General features: G+C 42.8%; 1 protein-coding gene across 1 annotated transcript in view; it reads left to right on the top strand.

The window, feature by feature from the left end:
• PKD1 (polycystin 1, transient receptor potential channel interacting) overlaps positions 1 to 26,572 on the top strand; it is a 216,338-nt gene that overhangs the window by 13,496 nt on the left and 176,270 nt on the right. The gene's annotated exons all lie outside the window — the stretch shown is intronic.

The raw sequence follows: 26,572 nt of genomic DNA on the forward strand, positions 1-26,572 counted from the left end.
TGGGAGTTGAAGTCCACAAATCTTAAAGCTGTCAAGTTTGAAGACCCCTGGTTTTTTTTTCTAAAGGGTTAGGGGTGCAAGGGTCTTGTAACTTGACAGCTTTAAGACTTGCATGCTTCAATGCCAGAGTTTCTGAGCCAACATTTTGGTTGCTAAGCAGGACCGTTGTTAAGTGATACTGATATTATATAACACTTTTAATTAAGCGGGTACCTTGAATAAACATAACTTTGAGTTTCAAATAATACTGATTTCGTTGTTGTCTTAGGTGACATCTGTGAAAAAAATTCAGTGCTCAGGCATGAAAATATGCTGCTCAAACAGTATACTTTTCTGCTCACACTGAAAAAAAATTAGAGGGAACATTGCTTGCCACCCTGCAGACTCTCCCATCTCTGGGGCAGAGACATGTGGGAGTTTTTACAAGGCGATCGATTTTTCAAGACTCTTCATGGGAATCGCCCTGCCCTCTTTTCTGCTCGGTGTGACATTTTCCTGTGCATTGGAGTTAATGGCCCAGGAAACAGGAGTGTTTATGCTGGGGGAAAAAAACCCTCTCAGGGTTATACTTTAACAATTCACCTTTTCTAACCTGAAGCAGAGGCCGAGGTCTGTTGAATATGTCAAAACCACATTTTTGGTGGGATCCCTTTCCTAGGATGGGGGGGGGGGGCGTGACTCCTCATGGATAGTTAAAGCCCCAGAAGTGCAGTCCTGTGAAGTCCTCCTCCTCCTCCTCCTCCTCCTCCTCCTCCTCCTCCTCCTCCTCCTCCTCCTCCTCCTCCTCCTCCTCCTCCTCCACCACCACCACCACCACCACCACCACCACCAATAATGAATCAATCGATCCTTCTGAGATTGCTGGAATAATGTCCTGTTTTTATCCCATCCAAATCCCTGAGAACTTTCTTTTTTAAATAAAAAGTTTTTTTATTTTTCCCTTTCAAATTCATTCACAAATATACAGTACATTCTTATAATTGATATTAACATTTATCTATTCATCATTAATCTTTATCGTTATTTTCTTACAAATATATAGAATACAGTTTGGGTCACTTTCTTGCTACCCTGTGCTCCATCTTATTTTGCAACAACCTTGCTCCTTCTCTCTTCTCAACCTCCCTTCTCTGCCTTCTTCTTTCCTCCTCTCCTTCCTCCTTTCTTCTTCCCCTCTCTTTCTCCCCTCCTCCCTTCTTCTCCACCTCTTTACCCTCTCTCCTACTCTTACTTTCCCTCCCTTACTTCCTCTGTTCTACCCTTTCTTCCTTTCCTTCCTTCTCCTCCCTCCTGTCCGTTGTTGCCCTTGCTTATTTCCTTTCTCTGATGGGTTCTCCCTGAGAACTTTCTGCATTTCCAGAAACAGAAAAATTTCGATTTGTGCATCCTGCTGCCTTCCCCAACCTGGTACTGTGTCACCCATGATTCCCCAGTCAGTCTGTGTTTCTTTGAGGGGGCGACGGGGAATGGAGGAAGTTGGATGTTCTCCTGAATTTAAAAAAGGAACACAGAAAAGCCCCTTGGTTACAGCTCAGTCCTGGGAGGATCTGTTGCCTGAAGTGCAGAGCAAACAATTCTCTGCAAATATGAATTTCTATTTGGAAGAGCTTTGGCTCTTCTCCTTTCCTCTGCTGAAGTTTCTGGAGAAGATGCTGGGTGCTACTGCATCTGTCCCAGGGCGGGGTGCCTTCACAGCCCTGTTGCATAAGCTGCGAGGGGAGGGGAGGGCAGGAAGAGGCCCCGCTGCCATCTCTTTTCTTGTTATTCCAAGCGGCCTGATGGTGCATCTCAGAGGGATGGGTGGGTGGGTGCCGGTGGGACGGGAGACATGGTGGCGGCATGGTTGCTCACAAAGTCTGGCCAGGCCGGATTCAGACCACAGGGGCCAATGCAGTCAGGCAGAGGGGCGAGGCAAGGGGAGTCTGTCTGCCTGGCATCTTCCTCGGTGGATAAATTGTTCAGACGGGGAAGCCAAGCCCAGCTGAGCTGGGCTTTTTTCCCCCTCCCTACTGTTCAATCTTGTCTGATTTTGGGAGACATAGACTGGACACATCCTTGCAGTTTTCTTGTCACCTTTTTTCAGAAGTGATTTGCCATTGCCTCCTTCCTAGGGTGAGTGACTGACCCAAAGTCACCCAGCCGGCATTGTTCCCAATGGGGGACCAGAACTCAGGCTCTCTTGGTTTCTAGGCTGATGCTTTAACTACTGCACCAACTGGCTCCCTAGCCAAGCTCTTGCGTAAAGTAAAAGGGGAGTGATTAATCCCTCTGACTCCTTCAGTGCGTGAACAAGAGAGAGAGAGAGAGGGAGAGAGAGAGAACCCATGCACACCCCTGTGTTTTGGAATGGGCCTTTTGGATAAGAGTGTTCCTTGTGGTGGTTTTGTAGCTTTCAGTACCTGATGCTGAGATTCCTCAGTAATTAAAACAGCCCTGCAGAGGAGGATGTGATCACTCCTGCATCAAAGTTACAGAGCAGAGGGATGATCAAAACGAGACATTTCCCTGCATCTCACTTAGAGCTCCATCCGCTGGACTAGACTCTTCTTGAGATTGCCTTGAATGGGGTGGAAAATAGGAATTCAGGAACATGACAGAGCTGATAAGAAGCGGAAAGGGATGCTCCCCAATGTCTGGGGCCATAGCCCTATGGGGAGCAGACAGGCAGTGCATGGGTGGTGCATACCCCTGGGAACAGAAAGGGAACAGAAAGACCAAATCACCTCCCCATCAGCACTCAGCACCCAGATGAACATAGATACTAGATTAATATCAGACCAACAATCAAGTAAACAATTACTCCAAGCAAGGGACTGTCAAACAAGCCAACAGTAAACAGCCCAACCAAGAACCTCTAAAAACATCCCCACCAACACTGACAGGGCAAGTCACTAGAATAGAAATTAAGGGCAAACCCACTCCTCTATTACGACTGATGATGTTACATGGTTTGGGTCATAAAACATCTGCAAGAAAACAAACAAGCTCAGAGAGCATCAAGGACCCTTCAAACTCTTTGGAACTTGTCTTTCTCCCGCTAATCCTTCCATGGAGGGGTTGGACCACCATTCTTAGCACCCCTGGCCAGCACGGCTCCTCTGCATCAATCAAGCGGGCACCAGTTGTGTTGCTTCCAAAGGCAGCTGAATTAGAGGAAGGGTTTGCTTTCCCACCTCATGCTAAGGCTGCGCTAGCCACGGCTGGCAAGGCACAAATGTCGGGTTTGCAAAACACACTGAACCCAGCCTGACCCTTAGAATGAGTTAGCCTGTGCTGGCCTGCCTTTGGGGTGGTGGGTACTTGGGTCTGACGTGATGGTCCTCACAGGTCAGGGGTTGAGGGATGATTGAGGGGTCCTTGATGCTCTCTGGGCTTGAGGTTTTTTTTCCCTTGCAGATGTTTCAGTCACCAAATTAGGTAACATCATCAATTTTAGTCTAGCGCTGGTGATGTTGCCTGGTTGGGTCATGAAATGACTGCAAGAGGACAAGCAAACACAGAGAGCACCAAGGACCCTCAGTTTGAACCTGAGCCACAAATATTCTTCTTTATTGGTCTGCTGATTGCTCCGCTTCAATGTGATGCCAGGGAGAGCCATGTTGAGCCTTGGCCAAAATGGTAGCGTCTTCTTGAGGCTTTGTCATGTTTTGGTGCATGCAATAAACACAGGTGGGCAAGTCTATATATTTCTTATTTCTCTTCTTAGAAAAACTTTATGTATTAAATTTATGTGCCACCCATCTCACTATTGAGCAATTTTGGGAAGCCTTCGGCTATGTTATCAAAAACTGTCCCAAGGGAGTTGACTATTTTTTATCACATTTTATTAAGTTCTAAGGTATTGTAGATTACAAAATACAAAAGTAAATAAGAGGACAATGAGGGGGAAGGGGGAAGAGGGAAGAAAAGTGAGGAAGGATAGGAGTAAAAAAAGAAAAAGTGTTGACTTCCAACTCTCTCTCTTACAGTAGAATAAGGCGTTAACAACCGATCACAGCTTTTTGCCTTGATCTATCAATCTAATCTGTAATACCTCAAATCAAAGTTTCATTTTTTTCCCACTTCAAGCATGAAGTTCAGAAGCACTTTCCATGTGGAAACAAAATGATTTACCATATTTTGCGGTGTATAAGACGCACTGGAGTATAAGACGCACCAAGATTTTGAAGAGGCAAATTTTTTAAAAAGGTTTTTGCAGACATCCCAAAAACGGCCCCTTTTTCGCAAAAACAGGCCTATTTCTTTTCAAACAAAAAAGGGCATGCATAGCCTTTAGGAGGCTTGCAGAGTGCTCCTGTGGGGTGACCCCCCCCCAAATGAGCAAAAAACCAGCCCGTTTTTCGCAAAAATAGGCCCGTTTTGTGCCAAAAAAAGGGTATGCATAGCCTTTAGGAGGCTTGTAGAGTGTTCCTGGGGGCTGGGGGGGGCAAAATTAAGCCAAAACCAGCCAGTTTTTCACTCATTTCTGCCCTCCCAAGCCCCCAGGAGCTCTCTGAAAGCCTCCTAAACACTCTGCATGTCCATTTTTGTGAAGGGGGTGGGATTTCGGGAGGCAAAAAGTGCTGTATTCAGTGTATAAGAAGCACCCAGATTTTCACTCTCTTTTTTGAGAGAAAAAGATGTGTCCTATACTCCGAAAAATACGGTATGTCCTTTTCTTTAATCAAGATAATCAGTCTCAAGGGAGTTTAAGCAAAACCTATAGAGAAGCAAATTGAATGACAGTTGCATTTCTGAAGCTCAGCAAGTCCTTGGGAATGCAGTCAGAGGTTTGGCGTGATCATCCGAGTGGACAACAACAGGAGGTCCAGCGCTCTGGCCAGTGGGCCCCTCCAGCATCCCTCCTGAGTCCAGGAGCCAGGGTGCATCCTTGCACTGTCCCAGTATCCTCCAGGACAGTAACCCAAGGCCCTGGGCGTTGCCTCTCTGAACATCTGGAAAACACCAGGTGGGGTAAGTTGCAGGTGGGGCAGATTGCACTGGGGCTGTGGGAAAGGAGGCCAGCCGGACCCAGCTGGCGTTGGCAGGTTAATGATTCGCTGGGGACCACAGGCAGCTGCCTGGGCAGTCCGGTCAGGTGACTGCGCTCGGCCTCTTCTAGCTAGGCAGGGGTGATATCAGATCTTGGCAAGCTGCGCTGGTCCTGGTGCCGGCTGGTGGGGGGTGAAGGGCAGCGGTTAATACATAAGTGAATCTTGGCATTTGTGAAGCTCCATAGCTACAGAGTCCAAACAAGGTTGCGCTCCGTGAAGTTGGGTGTAAGAGGCATGTGTTGCCAGCAGTTTCCTGGGCAACCCTACCACCCCTCCTGGCACAGGTTTCCAAAGGCAGCATCAGACAGGGATGTGGGTTTCCATGGTTTTGAATCGGCTAATTTGATAAATGCAATTTGCACTGAGTAAATTTTACTTGCATCAAGCCTTTTTTTCTGGGACAAATCTGAATAGGAAAATTGCATCATCCTTGAGGCAAGTTTTAATGGAAATGAAGCCTTAGGAAATTTGGCCGTCTGAATTACTGATGAGTTGTGAGGCTATTTGGATTCCCACCCAGCCTGAAATTATTTATTAGATATTGGCTGAACTCAGGGTGTAAGCTGGGCGAACTCAGACAATAGTGGTATATTCATTTAAACTGAGATTTAACCCAGTTGCTGTTTTATTTTACATTGGGAGTTGTTGTGGAAAGCCAGTGTGGACACATAGAACAGTAGAGTCTTAGGTGAGATGGGTGGTGTAAAAATTGAATACATAAATAAGAAATCTGTCATGGATTTCTATGGGAGGAAATGGTAACAAAATAACCATTCCAACCAGAGTTGGAAGGGGCCTTGGAGGTCTTCTAGTCCAACCCCCTGCTCAAGCAGGAGACCTTATTCCATTTCAGACAAATGGTTGTCCAGCCTCTTCTTGAAAACCTCCAATGAGGAAAAAACTCACTGTCAGGAAGTTTCTCCTTAGTTCTCGGTAGCTTCTCTTCTTGATTAGTTTTCATCTGTTATTTCTTGTCCAACCTCCAGGTGCTTTGGAAAATAGGTTGACCCCCTCCTCTTTCTGGCAGCCCCTCAAATATTGGAATACTGCTATCGTGTCACCCCCTACAAATTCCAGATTCACTCAGAAATCCAGTTCTTTTAAAAATAGTATTAATTTAGGAAGTCCATGAGGAGAACTGAATGTATGTTTGAGAAAGACACAGACAAAAAAAATTGCATAAGGAAAATTGTGTTGAAAAAATGAATGTTGCAGGAGGCTGCATACAAAAGACCATAAATCACAGCTGTTTGTAAAATGCAGGCTTCTCAGCACTTTGTAAAAATGGTTGGAATAGAATCAGAAGCTCCAAAGGCATCTACATTAGACTGATCCCAACACAGAGGATTTTGTCAGCTGCTGTTGCGTCACAGCAGGAAAACGGCATAAATACAATGAAATAAGGAGAGGCAGAGAAACCTGCTTCCCAGCTATCAACAAATAATAATAATAATAATTATATTGGCTTTCATTAAATAAAATCCTAGAAAATCCCACATTTTATGTAGTAACCTGTTCCGTATACTTTTGATCCATTTGAAGACAGGTGGATGGCCTGGACAGGTGGATCACTTACTAAGATTCCCAAAACATGGTAAACCAGAAGGCACCCTAATTTCAGGAACCTACATAAATAAGAGAGGAGACAGTGGGCACCTCTGTGTTGTTCCTTTTTTTATACCACATGGTTTTGTTAGATCTCCATTGACAATTATGTGTGCTTTTTGTGAAGTATAAAATGATCTTACCCATTATTATAAAATCAACTCCAAAGTTCATATCTTCCAAAACACCTTTCCCGCTTCTAAGAAAATTAGTGTGGCTTGTTTTTCATAATGTTGCTCCAAATATTCTAAAATGTACAACACATTTTTGACATTGTCAATTAACTCTAAAAACTGGATTTTTTAAAAGGTAAAAATCCACATTGATCCTCATTAATACATTTTTGCACAATTATTTTCAGTTGATCAGGTGAAATGGTTGTGAACAACTTGTGGTTATTATTCAATAATGATATTGACCATTATTATTATTATACAATTGTATCACAGCGGCCAGTTGTTTCGCCGGATTTGGCATTGGTTACTAGTCGGGCCCCACCCAGGGGCCTAGGACGTCGTAACGTATTTTCGTAATATGCGTGCAGATCCAAGCAATGCGGCTTTTTGCATTTGACTGATTGTGATTTTGTCAATTTTTAACTGTTTTAAATGTAATTCCAGTGCTTTTGGAATAGCACCCAGTGTGCCAATTACCACTGGAATTATCACTGCTGTTTTGTGCCATAATCGTTGAATTTCGATTTTTAAGTCCTGGTATCTTGCGATTTTTTCAAGTTCCTTCTCGGCGACCCTGCTATCACCTGGTATTGCGATGTCTATGATTGTGACCTTATTTTTCTCAACCAGTGTGATGTCTGGTGTATTATGCGCCAGTATTTTGTCGGTTTGTATACGGAAATCCCACAAGATCTTGACCATCTGATTTTCGGTGACTTTTTCAGGCTGATGTTCCCACCAGTTTGTTGCTGTTTTGATATTATAATTTTTGCACAAATTCCAATGGATCATTTGTGCTACTGAATTGTGCCGCAATTTATAATCAGTCTGCGCGATTTTTTTACAGCAGCTGAGTATGTGATCAACAGTTTCATCAGCTTCTTTGCAAAGTCTGCATTTGGCATCATCAGAGGATTTTTCGATTTTGGCCTTAATGGCATTTGTGCGGATAGCTTGTTCTTGCGCAGCCAGGATTAGTGACTCTGTTTCTTTCTTTAATGTACCTGTTGTTAACCATAACCAAGTTTGTTCACTGTCCACTTTATCTTTTATTTTTTCCAGAAATTGGCCATGCAGTGCTTTGTTCTGCCAACTCTCCATTCTTGATTTTATCGCATCTTTTCTGTATTCTTGTTTCGTCTGTTGGGCCTTCAGTAGATTTTTGTTCTTTACTTCGATTAATAGATGTTCTTGACTTTCTTTTAAGTAATCAGCCAGTGCATGTTTTTCTTCTTCAACTGTTTGCTTCACTTGTAATAATCCTCTGCCACCTGATTTTCGGGGCAGGTATAATCTATCAGTATCACCACGTGGATGTAAACTGTAGTGCATTGTCATTAGTTTCCTGGTTTTTTGGTCCAAAAGGTCCAAATCAGCTTGTGTCCAGTTAACTATACCAGCTGTGTATCTTATAACTGGTATTGCCCAGGTATTTATGGCCTTGATTGTATTTCCACCATTCAATTTAGATTTCAAAATTTTCCTAACTCTGTTGGTGTACTCTCGCCTGACAATAGTTTTTACTTCTCCATGCTTGATGTTATCCAACTGCAGAATGCCTAAGTATTTGTAGGATTCATTTCCACTGCATTTAATTAATTGGCCATTGGGCATTTCAATTCCCTCACATGCAGTGATTTTGCCCCTTTTTATGGATACAGTGGCGCATTTTTCCATGCCAAACTGCATTGAAATATCGGTGGTGAATACTCGGACTGTATTTGTCAATGATTGGATTTCTATTTCTGACTTTCCATAGAGTTTCAAATCATCCATATATAGTAAATGCGAAATTTTTTCAGCTTTTTTGGCTGTTTGGTAGCCTAATTTCATTTTTTTTAAGATTACTGATAGTGGGATCATTGCGATGATGAAGAGAAGAGGTGAAAGTGAATCACCCTGGAAAATTCCTCGCTTGATATTAACCATTCCGTAGATCTCATTCCCTACCGCCAACTCAGTTCTCCATTGTTTCATCGCCTTTTCAGTAAAGGATGTAATATTTTTGCTAATGCCAGTTGTTTCTAAGCATTTTATGATCCAACTATGTGGCAGTGAGTCAAATGCCTTTTTGTAATCAATCCAGACCATATTCAAGTTCGTTTTTCTGTTCTTACAATTTTCTAATATCATTTTATCAATTAGGAGCTGATCTTTTGTGCCCCTGCTCCTTCTTTTGTTGCCTTTTTGCTCTACTGGCAAGATGTTGTTTGTTTCCAAATAATCCATCATGTTATCTGCAATAATGCCTGTGAGTAATTTGAAGGTTGTTGGCAAGCATGTTATTGGTCTGTAGTTTTCAGGTGTTGTTCCTTTAGTTGGATCTTTCTGAATCAAGTATGTTTTTCCAGTTGTCAACCATTCATCAATTTGGCCCTTTTGTAAAATTTCATTCAGTTGCCTGGCCAATATTGCATGTAAACTGGTCAGATATTTGAGCCAGAAACCATGTAATTGGTCCTTTCCAGGTGATGTCCAATTCTTTACCTTTTTAACTCGATTTTTGACCATCTCAGTTGTTATTTCTAATACTTGCATTTGTTTGTTGCCAATGCTTTTCTCAAAGTCATGTATCGGATAAGACCGAGTGGCTGTTGTGTTTCCCCCCCAATAATTTGGCTAATACACCAACGCTTAGACTGGGGGGTCAAATTCTATACCCCTCAGATAGGGCCCGCAACTTAGGAGTCCTCCTGGATCCACAGCTGACTTTTGATCACCAGCTGTCGGCTGTGACCAGGGGGGCATTTGCCCAGGTTCGCCTGGTCCGCCAGTTGCGGCCCTACTTAGATCGGGGGGCTCTCACAGCAGTCACTCGAGCCCTTGTGATCTCTAGACTGGAATACTGCAATGGGCTCTACATGGGGTTGCCCCTGAAGTGCATCCGGCGACTACAGTTAGTCCAAAATGCAGCCGCGCGAGTGATAGTGGGCGCACCACGGTTCGCCCACGTTACACCTGTCCTCCGCGAGCTGCACTGGCTACCTGTTGGTCTCCGGGTGCGCTTCAGGATACTGATGACCATCTTTAAAGCACTCCATGGTAGTGGATCTGGGTACTTGAGAGACCGCCTTCTGCCGATTACCTCCCTAAATCGACCAATTAGATCGCACAGACTGGGCCTCCTCCGAATTCCATCCGCCAGTCAATACCGACTGGCGACCACGCGGAGGAGAGCCTTTTCTGTTGCTGCCCCGACCCTGTGGAACGAGCTCCCCATGGAGATCCGCACCCTCACCACTATCCAGACCTTCCGCGCAGCCCTCAAGATCTGGCTCTCCCAGCAGGCCTGGGGATAGGCTCCTAATTACCCGCCCGAGTGTTTGACTGTTGAATGAAAGTTGGGTTTTTATTACTTTTCTGTTGTTCACATATTGTTTTGTTTTGACCTTGCACCTCCCCTTCCTTGTGGTTGTAAGCCGCCCTGAGTCCCCTCAGGGAAAAGGGCGGCATATAAATCCCAATAAATACCTTAAATACCTTAAATCCACTTTGCTTCCTTGTTGTAGTCCTTTGCATTTTCCCACAATTCTTTCCAGAATTCAACTGTGGCCTGTTTTTCTGGTTTTTCACTTTTGGTGTCACCATTCACATTAAGACTTTGATAAAAACACCGTTGGTCTGATCGAAATTGCTGATTTTGTTTATATTGGATGATTCGTGCCTCATATCTTTCAATTTTTCTAGCTGTTGCTGTTAACTGCTGTTTTACAATCTCTACAGCTTCATTGATGTTTCTTGTATCCAATCTATATCTTCTGATTAGCCGATCTATGATTTTGTTGTTTTTAAGCCGTTGCTCATGCATGTTCTTTAAGTTACTAGCATCTGCCCTTAATTTTTTGATTTTTTGTTCTAAACGGATTTTCCACTTTGGCTTTGATGCTTTTTCTGTTGTGTAACTAGGTACTTTAATTTTAATGCCTAGTTCATTAGTGACTATTACAGCTGCGCTGTACATTAACTGGTTTGTTTCCAAGATGGATTCCGGTTCAATTGTTGAAAACACTGCATTAACCATTTTCATGATAGGGGCCAAAATTTTCTTAGGCACATTTTTTAGTGATGGTAAACGTTGCCTTTCCTCATTAAGCAGAAAATGCTCCATGATCTTATCCTTCAATTCTTTTTGTTTTTGAGTTAGTTCATCAGTTGGTTCAGTGATAACTGGTTCTAGTGGTGGTGATGTTATTTCCTCCCCGAGAGCTTCTTCTGGGAGTTCTACTATAATGTCTTTAGTTGTGTCTTGAATATCAGTTATTTCCGCTTCTGATATTGTTTTTTGGGTTTTGCAATTTGCCTGAATTTCCTCATGTTCAACTTCACTAAACACTTTCTTCCGTATAATAAATCGCCTTTGATCTGCTAGTCGTTGTTCACTAACATTTGAATCTGGATATTGTTGTTTCCATAATTCATACATTCGCTTTAAATAGCCTCTTTTTTCTGGCTCTGAGTTGTAGTAACAGGCCATTATGGCACGGTTTTCATCTGCACTATATTTTTGTCGTTTTGTTGGCTGGTCCACTTGTAGCCCACTTGTCGACAGATGTCCAGGGACCCCAACATCCGCCGCGGCCCTTGTTAACCTGTGCGATGACCGATGCGGTATGGAATTCTTATTTGTTTTTTTCACCATATTGTATGGGTTGGCGGGTTTTTTTTACGGGACCAGATGCCAACCTGACCCCAACCTTCCTCCTTTCTCATCCGGGCTTGGGACCGGCAACGGCAACGGCGGAGCAATAATAATAATAATAATAATAATAATAATAATAATAATAATAATAATAATAATAATAATAATAATAATAATAATAATTGAGAGACCGCCTTCTGCCGATTACCTCCCTGCGTCCCATCAGATCGCATAGAGTTGGCCTCCTCCGTATCCCATCCGCCAGTCAGTGCCGACTGGCGACTACTCGGAGGAGAGCCTTCTCTGTTGCGGCTCCGACACTATGGAACAATCTCCCCGTGGAGATTCGTACCCTCACCACCGTCCAGGCCTTCCGCAAAGCCCTCAAGAACTGGCTAGCCCGTCAGGCCTGGGGATAATCTGATTTTGCCCCCCCCCGAATGCTGAGTGAATGTTGAGTTTTATTATCTAATTTTTACTTTGTGCACATTTCTTTTTTGTTATTGTCCCACACTTCCTTTCCCTTTGTGATTGTAAGCCGCCCTGAGTCCCCTCAGGGAAAAGGGCGGCCTATAAATAAACAAATTCAAATTCAAATTCAAATTCAAATTATTATTATTATTATTATTATTATTATTATTATTATTATTATTATTATTATACAATTGTAAGCCGCCCTGAGTCCCCTCAGGGAAAAGGGCAGCCTATAAATGTCCAATAAATACCAAAATACAATTGTATCACAGCGGCCAGTTGTTTCGCCGGATTTGGCATTGGTTACTAGTCGGGCCCCACCCAGGGGCCTAGGACGTCGTAACGTATTTTCGTAATATGCGTGCAGATCCAAGCAGTGCGGCTTTTTGCATTTGACTGATTGTGATTTTGTCAATTTTTAACTGTTTTAAATGCAATTCCAGTGCTTTTGGTATAGCACCCAGTGTGCCAATTACCACTGGAATTATCACTGCTGTTTTGTGCCATAATCGTTGAATTTCGATTTTTAAGTCCTGGTATCTTGCGATTTTTTCATGTTCCTTCTCGGCGACCCTGCTATCACCTGGTATTGTGATGTCTATGATTGTGACCTTATTTTTCTCAACCAGTGTGATGTCTGGTGTATTATGCGCCAGTATTTTGTCGGTTTGTATACGGAAGTCCCACAAGATCTTGACCATCTGATTTTCGGTGACTTTTTCAGGCTGATGTTCCCACCAGTTTGTTGCTGTTTTAATATTATAATTTTTGCACAAATTCCAATGGATCATTTGTGCTACTGAATTGTGCCGCAATTTATAATCAGTCTGCGCGATTTTTTTACAGCAGCTGAGTATGTGATCAACAGTTTCATCAGCTTCTTTGCAAAGTCTGCATTTGGCATCATCAGAGGATTTTTCGATTTTGGCCTTAATGGCATTTGTGCGGATAGCTTGTTCTTGCGCAGCCAGGATTAGTGACTCTGTTTCTTTCTTTAACGTACCTGTTGTTAACCATAACCAATTTTGTTCACTGTCCACTTTATCTTTTATTTTTTCCAGAAATTGGCCATGCAGTGCTTTGTTCTGCCAACTCTCCATTCTTGATTTTATCACATCTTTTCTGTATTCTTGTTTCGTCTGTTGGGCCTTCAGTAGATTTTTGTTCTTTACTTCGATTAATAGATGTTCTTGACTTTCTTTTAAATACCGTATATACTCGCGTATAGGCTGAGTTTTTCAGCCCACTTTTTGGGCTGAAAAAAGCCTCCTCGGCTTATACTCGAGTCAGTGAAAAATTTGCCTGAAATGGAGGAGAAAAAGGGGCGCCCCTTTTTCTCCTCCATTTCGGGACCCAGTGGAAGTTGTCTGCGCGAGGTGAAACGGCCGGCAGCAGCCTCGCTCTCCTGCCGCGGCTTCCGTTTCAGTCGCGCAGAAAACTTCCACTTGCTTCCCGGGCTTGTGCCGCCCGGCAGAAGCCCCGGGACCCAGTGGAAGTTCTCTGCGCGAGGTGAAATGGCCAGCAGCAGCCTCGCTCTCCTGCCGCGGCTTCCGTTTCAGTCGCGCAGAGAACTTCCACTCGCTTCCCGGGCTTGTGCTCTGATGAGGGGGAAAGAGAGGACTTTCCTTACGCCCGCATCAGAGCTGGGGGGGTGGGAGAAAGGACTTTACCCCATTGATTAAAGTAATTTCACCCGCAGATCCCAACAACGCTGTCAAGATTAAGATCTCTTGAATTAGATTCCGCTGATGAGGCGGGCGGCGCGGATTGTAGCAGGGATGACCACCGATTGCAGCCTGGCTGCACTGGCGGGGACGGGCGGGGTGGGATGGGACTCCCCACTCGCCAAGATCGTAGGACTCCAAGTCCCATCCCCTCCGCCCGTCCCCACCAGCGCAGCCCCTGCCGCATCAGCCAGAATCTAATTCAAGAGATCTTAATCTTGAAAGCGTTGTTGGGATCTGCGGGTAAAATTATTTTAATCAGTGGGGTAAGTCCTTTCTCCCCCCCCCCCAGCTCTGATGCAGGCGTAAGAAAAGTCCTCTCTTTCCCCCTCATCAGAGCTCGGGCGAGCGAAAGAAAGAACTTTACCCCACTGATTAAAGTAATTTCTTCACCGCAGATCCCAACAACGCTGTCAAGATTAAGATCTCTTGAATTAGATTCCGCTGATGCGGCGGGCGGCGCGGATTGTAGCAAGGACGGCTGCCGATCGCAGCCCAATTGCGCCAGGGGGTTCCGCTGGTTGGAAGAAAGTCCTTCGCGCCAAGCGCTTTTCCCTCCCAACCGCACCCCTCTCGCGTTCTTCGGCCCGCTGAACCAATGGGGGCCCGGGGTAGGCGGAGCCCGGCGAGCCTCCCGAGCCGAGAAATTGGAAGGAGCGAAGTTGCGAACGCTCCAAGGAGTGAGTAAAGCGCCGCGCTCGGAGGAAGTAGCGGCACATGATTGGAGCGGGAAGAGGGCTGAGTTGGGGCATCCTCGGCGTCCCCCGGGTGATCTCCGGGCTCCCGGCTTCCCCATCTCCTCTGCTATGGGGAGACGTGCATCATAATGTTGTAAGCTGCCCGGAGTTACCTGTGTGTGAGGTGGGCTGCCCTATGCATTTGCATGTGTGCGCTGGAGAGAGAGTGAAAAAGAGAGGGAGAAATAATTATATTAATTAGATAGATCAGTGTTTCTCCACCTTGGAGACTTGAAAGTGTGTGGACTTCAACTCCCAGAATTCTGGGAGTTGAAGTCCACATACTTTCAAGTCTTCAAGGTGGAGAAACACTGAGATAGATGATAATGAGATGAGGGAGGGAGAGGGAGAGAGAGAAAGCGAGACCATAACTAGATAGACAGATAGGCAGGCTGTATAATTAATGGACACAGGGCAGGTTGTATATTCAATGGGCACAGGCAGGCTGTATATTTAATGGGCAGAGGGCAGGCTGTATATGTTATTCAATGGGCAATGGCAGGCTGTAATTAATGGACACAGGGCAGGTTGTATATTCAATGGGCACAGGCAGGCTGTATATTTAATGGGCACAGGGCAGGCTGTATATGTTATTCAATGGGCAATGGCAGGCTGTAATTAATGGACACAGGGCAGGTTGTATATTCAATGGGCACAGGCAGGCTGTATATTTAATGGGCACAGGCAGGACACTGGTAGAATGTATATTATGAGCCCTAACACAGGCTGATGGCAGTGAAGACAGCGCTTTGTATGAGTTTTGAAGGATTTTAACTCTTGTGTTTTAGCTTGGTTGCTGAATGAGCTAAGGTTTTTGTACTTTTAAAGTTATTGTTGATACCATATTGTTTTTATTGACCCTCTTTTCCACTTACAGAGCTAGTTTACTGTTTTTCTTTGAAATAAATATTCAAAAACATTATTGGTATCTATTTTTATTTTTGAAATTTACCGGTAGCTGCTGCATTTCCCACCCTAGGCTTATACTCGAGTCAATAACTTTTCCAGTTTTTTGTGGTAAAATTAGGTGCCTCGGCTTATATTCGGGTCGACCTATACTCATGTATATACGGTAATCAGCCAGTGCATGTTTTTCTTCTTCAATTGCTTGCTTCACTTGTAATAATCCTCTGCCACCTGATTTTCGGGTCAGGTATAGTCTATCAGTATCACCACTGGATGTAAACTGTAGTGCATTGTCATTAGTTTCCTGGTTTTTCGGTCCATAAGGTCCAAATCAGCTTGTGTCCAGTTAACTATACCAGCTGTGTATTTTATAACTGGTATTGCCCAGGTATTTATGGCCTTGATTGTATTTCCACCATTCAATTTAGATTTCAAAATTTTCCTAACTCTGTTGGTGTACTCTCGCCTGACAATAGTTTTTACTTCTCCATGCTTGATGCTATCCAACTGCAGAATGCCTAAGTATTTGTAGGCTTCATTTTCTTTGCATTTAATTAATTGGCCATTGAGCATTTCAATTCCCTCACATGCAGTGATTTTGCCCCTTTTTATGGATACAGTGGCGCATTTTTTTAAATTATTATTATTATTATTATTATTATTATTATTATTATTATTATTATATTTTATTAAAAATTACATCTTGTCCCTATTAGTGATGTCTTGGCCTCTTTCCAGCTCTCTGACATTTTTCCCTCTCCCTGTAGGATAGAATTCATCATATTTTGTAAACGTTGTAAAAGTTCATCCATAAAACATTTGTAATAAGAAGCTTATAATCCATCTGGTTCAGGGACCTGTCCTAATTTAATATTTTTATAGCTTCAGAAACTTCACTTATTGTTATAGGTCATTCATAATCTGTCTCTGTTGCTCTATAATCCTTGATAAATCTTGTTTCTTTAAATATTCATCTATTTTCTCTAGTGAGATGTCACTTCCTTTATATAAATTGGAATAATATTGATGGAATGCTTTTTGAATGGCCACATTGTCTATTAATAGAGTACCTCCTTCTTGAACTTTCAATTTTCCCTTTTTGTATTTTATAGGCTAGACATTTCCATGGTTTATGTGCAAACTCGGGATTCTTTTTGCTTCACATAATTCATTTTTGTTTCCATTTCTCTTACAGTTGACATAGATAATTGTCTTTGTAAAAGCTTAATTTGTTGAGATATTTATCTTCTTTGGAAATTTCTTTAATATATATATATACATACATACATACATACACACACACACACACACACACACACACACACACACACACACACAAATTAGAGGCACGAGGCTAGAAAGCAGGAGACGGTGAATTCCAGTCATGCTTCAGCATGGAAGCCAATTGGGTGATTGGCTGGGTTGAGACAGAATCCCTCTCTGAGCCCAGCTCACTTCACAGGGTAGTTATTGTGGAAAAAATAGGAGGAAGAAAGTATATTGGGTATGTTCGCTGCCTTGAATTATTTGTAAAAATAATTGGGTTGGGATACAAAAGGTGGGATACAAACAAATAAAATGGTGGACTTTACAAGAGAAAAGATAAAGATAATATAAGCAGACTGCAATGCAGATTGTAACTATAGAAATGTTGATTGTGATGTTCTGTTACTACAGGGTGCCATTAGAGATGAAAGTATTGAAGGCACAGGAAGATAAATAAAAAAGAAAAAGCAAGATAAATAAAAAAGAAAAAGTGAATGTGTCTCAATGAAAAAGAAAAAGCTTTTCCTTGAGACACATTCACTTTTAAATAATAATATTTTGTAATATAGTGACGACTACGAGAAAAGCATCAAGAATGGAGGGGAGGGTCACTGAAGCAATTCACAGAGAGAAGAATTATACCTGATTGGCACCTTATTTATTTAGCATATGGCATTTGTAAGAGCCAAGGTGGCACAGTGGTTAAATGCAGCACTGCAGGCTACTGCTAGATCAGCAGGTCAGCGGTTCAAATCTCACCGGCTCAGGGTTGACTCAGCCTTCCATCCTTCTGAGGTGGGTAAAATGAGGACCCAGATTGTTGGGGGCAATATGCTGACTCTCTGTAAACCGCTTAGAGAGGCCTGAAAGGCCTATGAAGCGGTATATAAGTCCACTGCTATTGCTATTGCTATTTGTACATTGAGAGCCAGGGAATCTACAATGTTACTACAGAGTAGCTTGGCAGCCTAAGCTTGCTAGTTCATTTAGTTTAGGCTCACATGTTATCCAGGGTGCACCACAATGGGCAAATTAGCTCCACACGCAAAGTTTCTAATGATGGTTTGCAGGAGTGTCTGCGTTCTCCGCTGATTTTGCCTTGCATTTGGGCAGGTCCTGCGCCGGTTGGTTTCTTGCTACCTCACAAAGCGCCATTAGCTTCCCACCAGAGTGATACCTATTTATTTACTTGCATTTGCATGCTTTTGAACTGCTGGTTGGCAGAAGCTGAGTCGAGTGATGGGAACTCACTCTGTCACACAGTGCTTGGGCTCAAATTGCTGGAATATAGACAACTGACCTTTTCCAATCAGTAAATCCAGCGTCTTTAAACCACTGAGCTACCACGCTCCTTTTGAGCAAATTTGAGCAAATGGGCAGTGTTAGAAGCACTTGTTACCAAATTGATAGCTTTTGAAAAAAAGAATGGATGAAGAATGGATGTAAAGATGAAAGAGGAGATGAAAAAAGTTAACAAGAAGGGAACTCTGTAAAACAATTGTCTGGAGAGGTAAAGCAAATTACCTCTCAAAGTGGAAATTTTAGTAAGAGAGAAGTCATAGAGAGTTGGAAAGAACATTAGATAATCTGGTTTTATTGGAATTGAGAGAGAAGAATTTTATTTGAGACTCGGTGCAATCCCAGAGGTTCCTGGTAAAGATATTAGAGAAAACATTATTAAACTCTTGGCAATTTTTTGGGGATTGGAAAGAGGAGAACACTGAGTCAGAAACTGATAAAGTATATAGAATAAATTAAAGACTTGTGAGAACAAGAAATATTCCAAGGAATGTCTTGGTGCACTTTGTCAGAAAGAAAATAAGAGATCAAATTTTGCAGCAGCAATTTAATACAAGACTGAAGATTAATGTAGATATAATGTAGATATAATTGTACTCAAACTAATTTCTATAGTATAGAGGCACAGTGGTGAGTGGCTTAATGACACTGGAGATGGTTTCTGCTCTAATGGTTCAAGTTCTAGCATTGCATGTTAGGTGAGCTCCCGTCACTCATCTCAGTTTCTGTTCACTTACTAGTTTAAAGCCATGTTCTACACAAGTAGATAAAACAGGTACCACTTCGTTGAGGTGGGGACAAGCTGGTATTCCATGCAGGCAGGCAGATTCCTGCCCTCTGAACTTTCCTGGTTGTGGTGCCCATTTGTGAGGCAGCTCTGGGGTAGGAAGGGGCCTTGGGTGACACTGCAGATAGAGCTGCTTTCTGGTGTAAAGCCAGCTTGCCCTCTTGTTGTGCACCATGGAAAGTGCATGAGCATTTCCCACAACAGAGTTCGTACATTGAAATCCAAACTACTTCTCTGCAATCTCCTGGCTATTGAAACAACACCATACACTAATAGTAATAATACTATGTTGTATTATAATTTTATGTAATTTTTTTGACTGATTGAAGCAGAAAAAGATCCGATTTTGATGGGACAAATTGGGAGCTGTGATTTTTACTTTTCAACCGCAGAGGTTTTGATTGAATTCTGTCTAGAAGGTGAAGGAATTTCTAGAAAAATTCAAAGCAGAAATGGAGGAAATTCAAATGGAGGTGTCAAAGGAGACCACACAAAAACTCAACAGCGCAACAGGAAAATGAAACTGAACTAGGTGCTAAATGGTACCAATTTTTCTAAACTTTTGGATTGATGTAGAATATAAATGGAGCCAATGCTCCTCAGAAAAGAAAAATATTCCTTATTTGAAAAAGATAAAATAATTTGCCTACAAGAGACATACAGAGTATTAGGGGAAAAGAGGATAAAACCTATTTGATTTATAAAATTTTGGTGAAGAGTTTATTTTAGGAGGACCAAAAAAGAAAAAAATGAAGTTGTTTTGTAAAATCAGAAGTTGTATCAACTGGTGAACATGGTAGATTTGTTGAAATGAAGTTCATTTTCAAGAGATTGGACTGCCATTTGACAGAAATGATGTAACGTCCCCTGCTTGAGCGGGGGGTTGGATTAGATGACCTATAAGATCCCTTCCAACTCTGTTAATCTGTTCATGGGACTGTTATGGGGTGAGGATAAATGTCTGTTGTATAAAGGACTTATGGAGAGACTAATAGGTTTCTCCTGTGAGAGTTGGCATTCGATGGGGGGTGGGAATTGAATGACCGCCCCACAAGTATACAGAACTTCTGAGAAAAACATTAAAATCACTCAAGGCAAATTCCCCAAAGTTTTTTTTTTATTGGATAGACAATTTAGGGCTAGTTGATATATGGAAGCAGAAAATGGTAATTTAAGAAAGTGCCGACTTTTCTGAAATACGTATTTCCTTTTCAAGAAGAGAAATATTTCAAATTTGGAAAAAAAAATGGCTACTAGGTTTTCTAAAGCAGAGATATTGCCAAAGAGTTTTCTGAATCATAATCCTGTAAGTTTGATTTATAAAAGAAAGTCTAATTATTTTAGATGGAGACTGAATAAAATGTCGCCACAGAAAGAAACAATAGTGGAAGATTGTAAAAAGGAATTACAATATTTTTTTGAAAATAAAGTACTGAAAGGCACTGATTTATGGATGGAAGTAAAACTTCTAAGAGGTTATTTTATGCAACATAATAGACAACTGAAAAAGAAGAGTCATAAGAGACTTTTCTGTCATAAACAAATAAAAGGAGAGTAATGAGTTCCATTGTGTCTTTGTGCTAAATTGTGTGAATAAGGCAAATGTACATACAGGAATAAATGGCTTGCTTTCTAGAAAGGAGCAGCAATGCAGGTGACTTATAACACTTAGGGCACTGCACATCAGAACAACTAGACACAAGGTGAGTTCTCCCCCCCCCCCATGCCATCACTCTGCTAAGCAAACAATTCCCCCAATATTGTCAAACTATATAAAAAGGCAGTATTACCATCATTATTCTCATCTTCCCTATTCCCTATTAAAATGAGCCGTGGTGGCGCAGTGGTTAGAGTGCAGTACTGTAGGCTACATCTGCTGCCTGCAGTTTGGTAGATCGAATCTCACCAGGCTCATGGTTGACTCAGCCATCCGTCCTTCCAAGGTGGGCAAAATGAGGACCCAGATTGTTGGGGGCAAGAGGCTGACTCTGTAAACTGCTTAGAGAGCGCTGTAAACCACCGTGAAGCAGTAGATAAGTCTAAGTGCACTTCCTTCCTTCCTTCCTTCCTTCCTTCCTTCCTTCCTTCCTTCCTTCCTTCCTTCCTTCCTTCCTTCCTTCCTTCCTTCCCTCCCTCCTTCCTTCCTTCCTTCCTTCCTTCCTTGTGATTAAAATGCAATTATTGCAGGCTAATTCTGCTTAGTGCCAGCAGTTTAATCCTGACTGGCTCAAGGTTGACTCAGCCGTCCATCCTTCCAAGGTGGGAAAAATGAGGACCCAGATTGTTTGGGGGCAAGAGACTGACTGTAAACAGCTTAGAGAGTGCTGTAAAGCACTGTGAAGCTGTATATAAGTCTAAGTGCTATTGCTATTGCTACCTATCACCTTATCTTCTTATGACTATAATTTTGTTGCTTGTGTTTTACGATTTATATTGTTTACTTAGTATCCTAGTATGATTTATGTTGATTGTTTATTTAGTCTCCATGACTAAGTGTTGTATCTAATGTTTTATGATGAATGTATTTTACAATGACTATGTTAATGTTCTGTCACTATTGTTGTATATACATTGAGAGCTTACACACCGGAAACAAATTCCTTGTGTGTCTAATCACACTTGGCCAATAAAGAATTGAATTCTATTCTATTCTATTCTATTCTATTCTATTCTATTCTATTCTATTCTATTCTATTCTATTCTATTCTATTCTACTCCACTCCACTCCACTCCACTCCATTCCATTCCATTCCATATGTTCTATTCTGTTCTATTCTATTCTATTCTACTCATTTAGTGACTGCTCAAAGTTACAACGACACTGAAAAAAGTGACTTATGACCTTTTTTTCACAGTTATGACCTTTGCGGCATCCCTATAATCATGTGGTCAAAATTCAAATGTGTGGCACCTGACTCATATTTATGACCATTGCAGTGTCCCGAGGTCATGTGAAACCGTTTGCAACCTTCTGACAAGCAAAATCAATGGGGAAGCCAGATTTACTTAATAACTGGGTTATTCACTTAACAACTGCTGTGATTAACTTAACTGTGGCGAGAAAGGTCATAAAATGGGGCAAAATTCACCTAACAAATGTCTTGCTTAACAGCAGAAACTTTGGGCTCAACTGTGGTTGTAAGTCAAGGATTACCTGTATATTATTGTACAAAATATTTGTACAGAATATTTGTACCCAGATGACATACTGTTTAATGAAAGATAATGTTTGAATCAAAATAAAACTTTTTTAAAAAAAGAGAATTACCCGTATATCAGAAAATGATGATAACAAGTATTGATAGAATGTGGCCCCTAGACTTCTAATGCCAGATATGTGGGGTTCAGCTCCCCAGATTCTCAACCAGAGATGTGCCTCGTACTGGCAGCCTCCCTTCTGTAGGCTGGCCGGGTGGGAAAGATGCACTGAGCCCTCCTGAATTGACTCATTTTGTGTCATTCCTGCTTAGCTAAAAACCACCCTTTACGTCATTCGTATTCCAGATGTTCAGATCAACATTCCCCAGGGAATGCCTCTTGTCTGCTTCATTGCAGAAGAGCTGCCACTTTCGCTTTCCCATCCCAAAGATCTTTTCATCAGTCAAGAGGTTTGGAAGTGAGGAAAAGTAACAGGTGGGAAAAATGTGGGTGGCCTTGGAGTCACATCTGGTCTGGGAGGCTCTTGACTGGGAGCGAGGGGGGACTCCATCCGTGCCAAGTGGGTTTTCTCAGCTACCAGAGGTGTTTGAGAGGACCGGATTATGCCCCCAAACCTACTTATGCTCCCCAGTGCTTGAGCTCATCCCTAATGGGGAGAGAAGGCTGGCAATGACTTAGCTCCAGCCTCCCTTGTTTCCCTAGGGGGAGAGCTAGAAATGCCAAGAATTAGAGCGGATCTGGAGGCTGCATAAAGTGAGGAATCTTGAGACGGGATCTCTCTGGGAAGCCGTTCTACCTTTCACGTCTTTTTCACATGGAGAGAGTGCGAGGGCCTTGGGCTACATATGGAAGGAAGAGGTTGGTTTCATAGAAAATAAATTTTACTACGAGGGTTCATTATGATATATTTATTATCAATATGATTTACTATTAACAATTAAGTATTCATATTATGTTTAGAAAATACTGTTATTATATGATCACTACTAATGAACATGATGATGATGATGATGATGATGATGATGATGATGATGATGATGATGATGATTGCTCAAACCAGTGGTGGGTTTCAAATTTTTTTGGAACCTACTCTGTGGGTGTGGCCTCCTTTGTGGGAGTGGCTTGCCGGGCATGTGACCTGGTGGGAGTGGCTTGCCGGCCGTGTGTTCTCTCTCTCTCTCCTTCCTTTTGTCTCTTTGTCCCTTTTTTCTTTCATCTCTCTCTCACACTCTTTCTTTTTTCTTTATTTATTTCTTCCTTTCTTTCTCTCTCTCTCTCTGTGACAGTCTGTCTGTCTGTCTGTCTGTCTGTCTGTCTGTGTGTGTGTGTGAGTGACAGTGGTGGGTTTCAAAAATTTTTGGAACCTCTTCTGTAGGTGTGGCCTGCTTTCCGGGTCCACTGGTGAAACCTCTTCTAACCGGTTCAGTAAGATTTGACGAACTGGTTCTACCGAATAGGTGCGAACTGGTAGGAACCCACCTCTGGCTCAAACTAACTGTAACCAGATAACACATGATTTATACCAACATTGAAATTGTTGCTCTTTTTTTATATAATAAATTTTTTAAAAAAATTTGGGGGAAAAGAGAGCCAGAATTTAGTTTGGGCACCCTTCTATTTTCAGAACTCGAGGGATTTTTCAGTAAGGAGATTTAAGTGGACACCTTTTCTCTCATTTGCAGGAGGGAGGGGGAGCTTGACCGCCTCTGAGATTTATTGTAATGGAAGTCTTGTAGGATGGTCAGTTCTGTGCTTGCCTGTTCTGCAGATGGATAACATCTGGGGCCCACCCAACCGTTTCTGTTCCAAAAGGAAACCATGTGGGCCCGTATCCTTCATCTGAGGAGACCCCAGGAGGAGAAGAGGAGAACTCATTCATGGCTCTGCCTTGACTGCTCCCTTCTCATGTTGCTGTTTTGGCCCAGTTCTTTCTCTCTCTCTCTCTTTCTCTTGTTTTCTCTGTCTCTCTCTCGTTCTCTTGTTCTCTCTCTTCTCTCTCTGCCTCCCTCCCCTCACTTCCCCTCCCTCCCCCTCCCCTCACTTCCCCTCCCTCCCCCTCCCCCTCTCCCCCTCCCCCTCTCCCCCTCCCCCCTCTTCATCTCTCTCTCTCTGCCCCTCCCTTTCTCTCCCTCCCGCCTCTCCCTCTTTCTCCCTCTCTCCGTCTCCCTCTCTCTCCGTCTCCCTCTCTCTCTCCCTCTCTTTCTCCCCCCCCCTCTCTCTCATCTTGGGTGGAGTCATTTTCTTTAGCATTCCAGGGTCCTCTGAGCCAAGGGGGAGAGATGGAGGGCAAAGGCTTTCTGAAGGTAGACAAGAGGAAAGGGGATTCCCCACTTGGGCTGCCTTTCAGAGACCACTTTACAGCTCACATCAAAAGTTTCAGCAGCTGCCTTGATCCATCCTGTTCCTGAGCAATTCTATGAAGAGTCAACCATGTGCTCCTCGGTCATCACAACATCAGCCAGAGAATCTTCCCAGGCAGATCAGGTTAAACCTCTTGGCTCTTTCATGGCCTGGATCTGTGGAGATTTTCACAGCAATGTGCAGAGAGAGGCTGAGAAAGGGGAAGTTAGGACTCTCAAGGCTCCCACTTAGCCTCATCCTTGCTACATGTGAATGTGTGTGCTGGGAACCTGGTTTTATTTTCTTGTCGATGCCAGGGGCTTGCTTGTTTTTCCGCTGTGCTTATTCGGGGCGTATTAAAAAGATCCTTTCCAATTAAGCAAGACATGGCAGAAAAAAAACCCTCTTAATTTCTCCTGTTTTCCATCCTGCCTTATCCAGATCAATAGTGTAAGACTTACTGAAGCTCATTTCCTCGTCTTTTATCAAATTATTTGTTTATACCCCCTGATCATTCTTATTGGATTAAGCTCAGAGTCGTGTCTGTTTGGCTTCTGTTAGTTGCATGGAAGTTAGAAAGGGGTTTTGGTTTCTGGGGCATCAGCCACGCAGTGGATTCTGTGCTGCACAGTTTTTCTTGCAAAGTTCCAGGACTTTGGCAGAACTGATGCATCTGGAATTTCATTGCTCTGAGAAATGGCAGCCAAGGAGAAGTTTTCCCACTTGTAGAATCATCGTCATAAAATACCTGGGTAATGCCCAGGGTGCCCCCATCCTGCCCCATCTTCTGCCTGTCTTTTCTGGCAGGAAGGTGAGCCTTCCTTACTTTCCATTTTTAGGTCATTCCATAGCAAGGGGATCCATGCTAGACCGCCTCCAAATTGAAGAAAACTTTGTGTAGATGTTCTCCAGGATCCCCAACTAAACCGTGCAACATTTTTCAGCTGGATCTGTGTTGGATGGCGAGCTAGAGGCAAATGAAAAGGGGCTACCTTTGGCGTACTGTGCCTCACGCACACAAAGGGGCCATTTTGTGCAGGAAGAGCCTGAAACTTTGTGGATTAGCACACATTGTGGTACTAGGTTCCTGTGCAGAGTTGAGAACCTAGCATGAGTTTGCCTTACTTTTTATGGACCACCAAAGTATGTTAAATTTTTACAAAAGAAAATTAATTCCTACTTTCACTCATCATGTCTCCTAACCTGTACTTCGATCCATGCTGTAACTTAAATAGCAGTCATGGATCATAGGATTTGTGCTGAGGCTTTGTAGCCAAATAGAAGGAAAGACTTAAGTACATTAAAAAAATGATGTTTTTTTTAAACGTACTTAAATGTAGTTTTTAATTTTCTTTCTTTCTTAACGTCACCTGTAAAAACATCTAACATGTAAGACCTGAGCCACAGTGGTACAGTGGTGAGAGTGCAGTACTGCAGGCTACTTCTGATGCTTGCCAAGTGCCAGCAGGTTGGCAGATCGAATCTCATCAGTTCAAGGTTGACTCAGCCTTCCATCCTTCCGAGGTGGGTAAAATGAGGACCCAGATTGTTGGGGGCAAGAGGCTGACTCTGTAAACCACCTAGAGAGGGCTGTAAATGCATTGTGAAGATGTATATAAGTCTAAGGGATATTGCTATTTTTTTTCCTACCTTCCCATGGTGCATGGTGGTTAGAATGCAGTATTGCAGGCTAACTATGCCGACTGCCAGCAGTTTGATCCTGATTGGTTCAAGGTTGACTCAGCCTTCCCTCCTTCCGAGGTGGGTAAAATGAGGACCCAGATTGTTGGGGGCAAGAGGCTGACTCTCTAAACTGCTTAGAGAGTACTGTAAAAACACTGTGAAGCAGTATATAAGTCTAAGGGCTCTTGGTATTGCTGTCTCCTTTTCTTCAACAGTCCCACTGCTTCGTTTGGGACTTTGGCTTTGCTTCTGTCAGAATTAAGGCCCCCAAAGACATACGTGATTTGCCTGGGAGGATGCCCTGTGTTAAGAAAAGTCATCTTGGCCACCTGACTGTGTGACATACTAAAGATGTAAACAGTTCACAGTTCAGTTCACTTTATTCTGCTGACCTTGCTTCCAGCGTGTGATACTCTTTTTTTAATACATATTTTTATTTCCATTTTCATAACATACAATCACATGTATACTATACATAGCCAGTATCATATAGTAATAAATAATGATTACCTCAGTTCCTCTTGTCATCAACGCCCCCCAAAAAACCATTATTAGCTCTTCTGCTCTCCATACACCTCTTTCTTCTACCTCTCTCCTACTTCCTATCTTCCCTCCATCATCCTTTCCTACTCTACTTCCCCTTCCCTTCTCCTTCTCCTCTCTCTACATTCCACTCCTCCTTATCCTCATCCTCCTCATCTTCCCCCTTACCCTCTCTCCTATCTCTCTCTTCCCATCTTTCTC

This window comes from Thamnophis sirtalis, unplaced genomic scaffold (genome assembly GCF_051295495.1).
Source record: "Thamnophis sirtalis isolate CommonGarterSnake01/CBP01778 unplaced genomic scaffold, rThaSir2_p1.2 scaffold_14, whole genome shotgun sequence".
Taxonomy (NCBI): domain Eukaryota; kingdom Metazoa; phylum Chordata; class Lepidosauria; order Squamata; family Natricidae; genus Thamnophis; species Thamnophis sirtalis.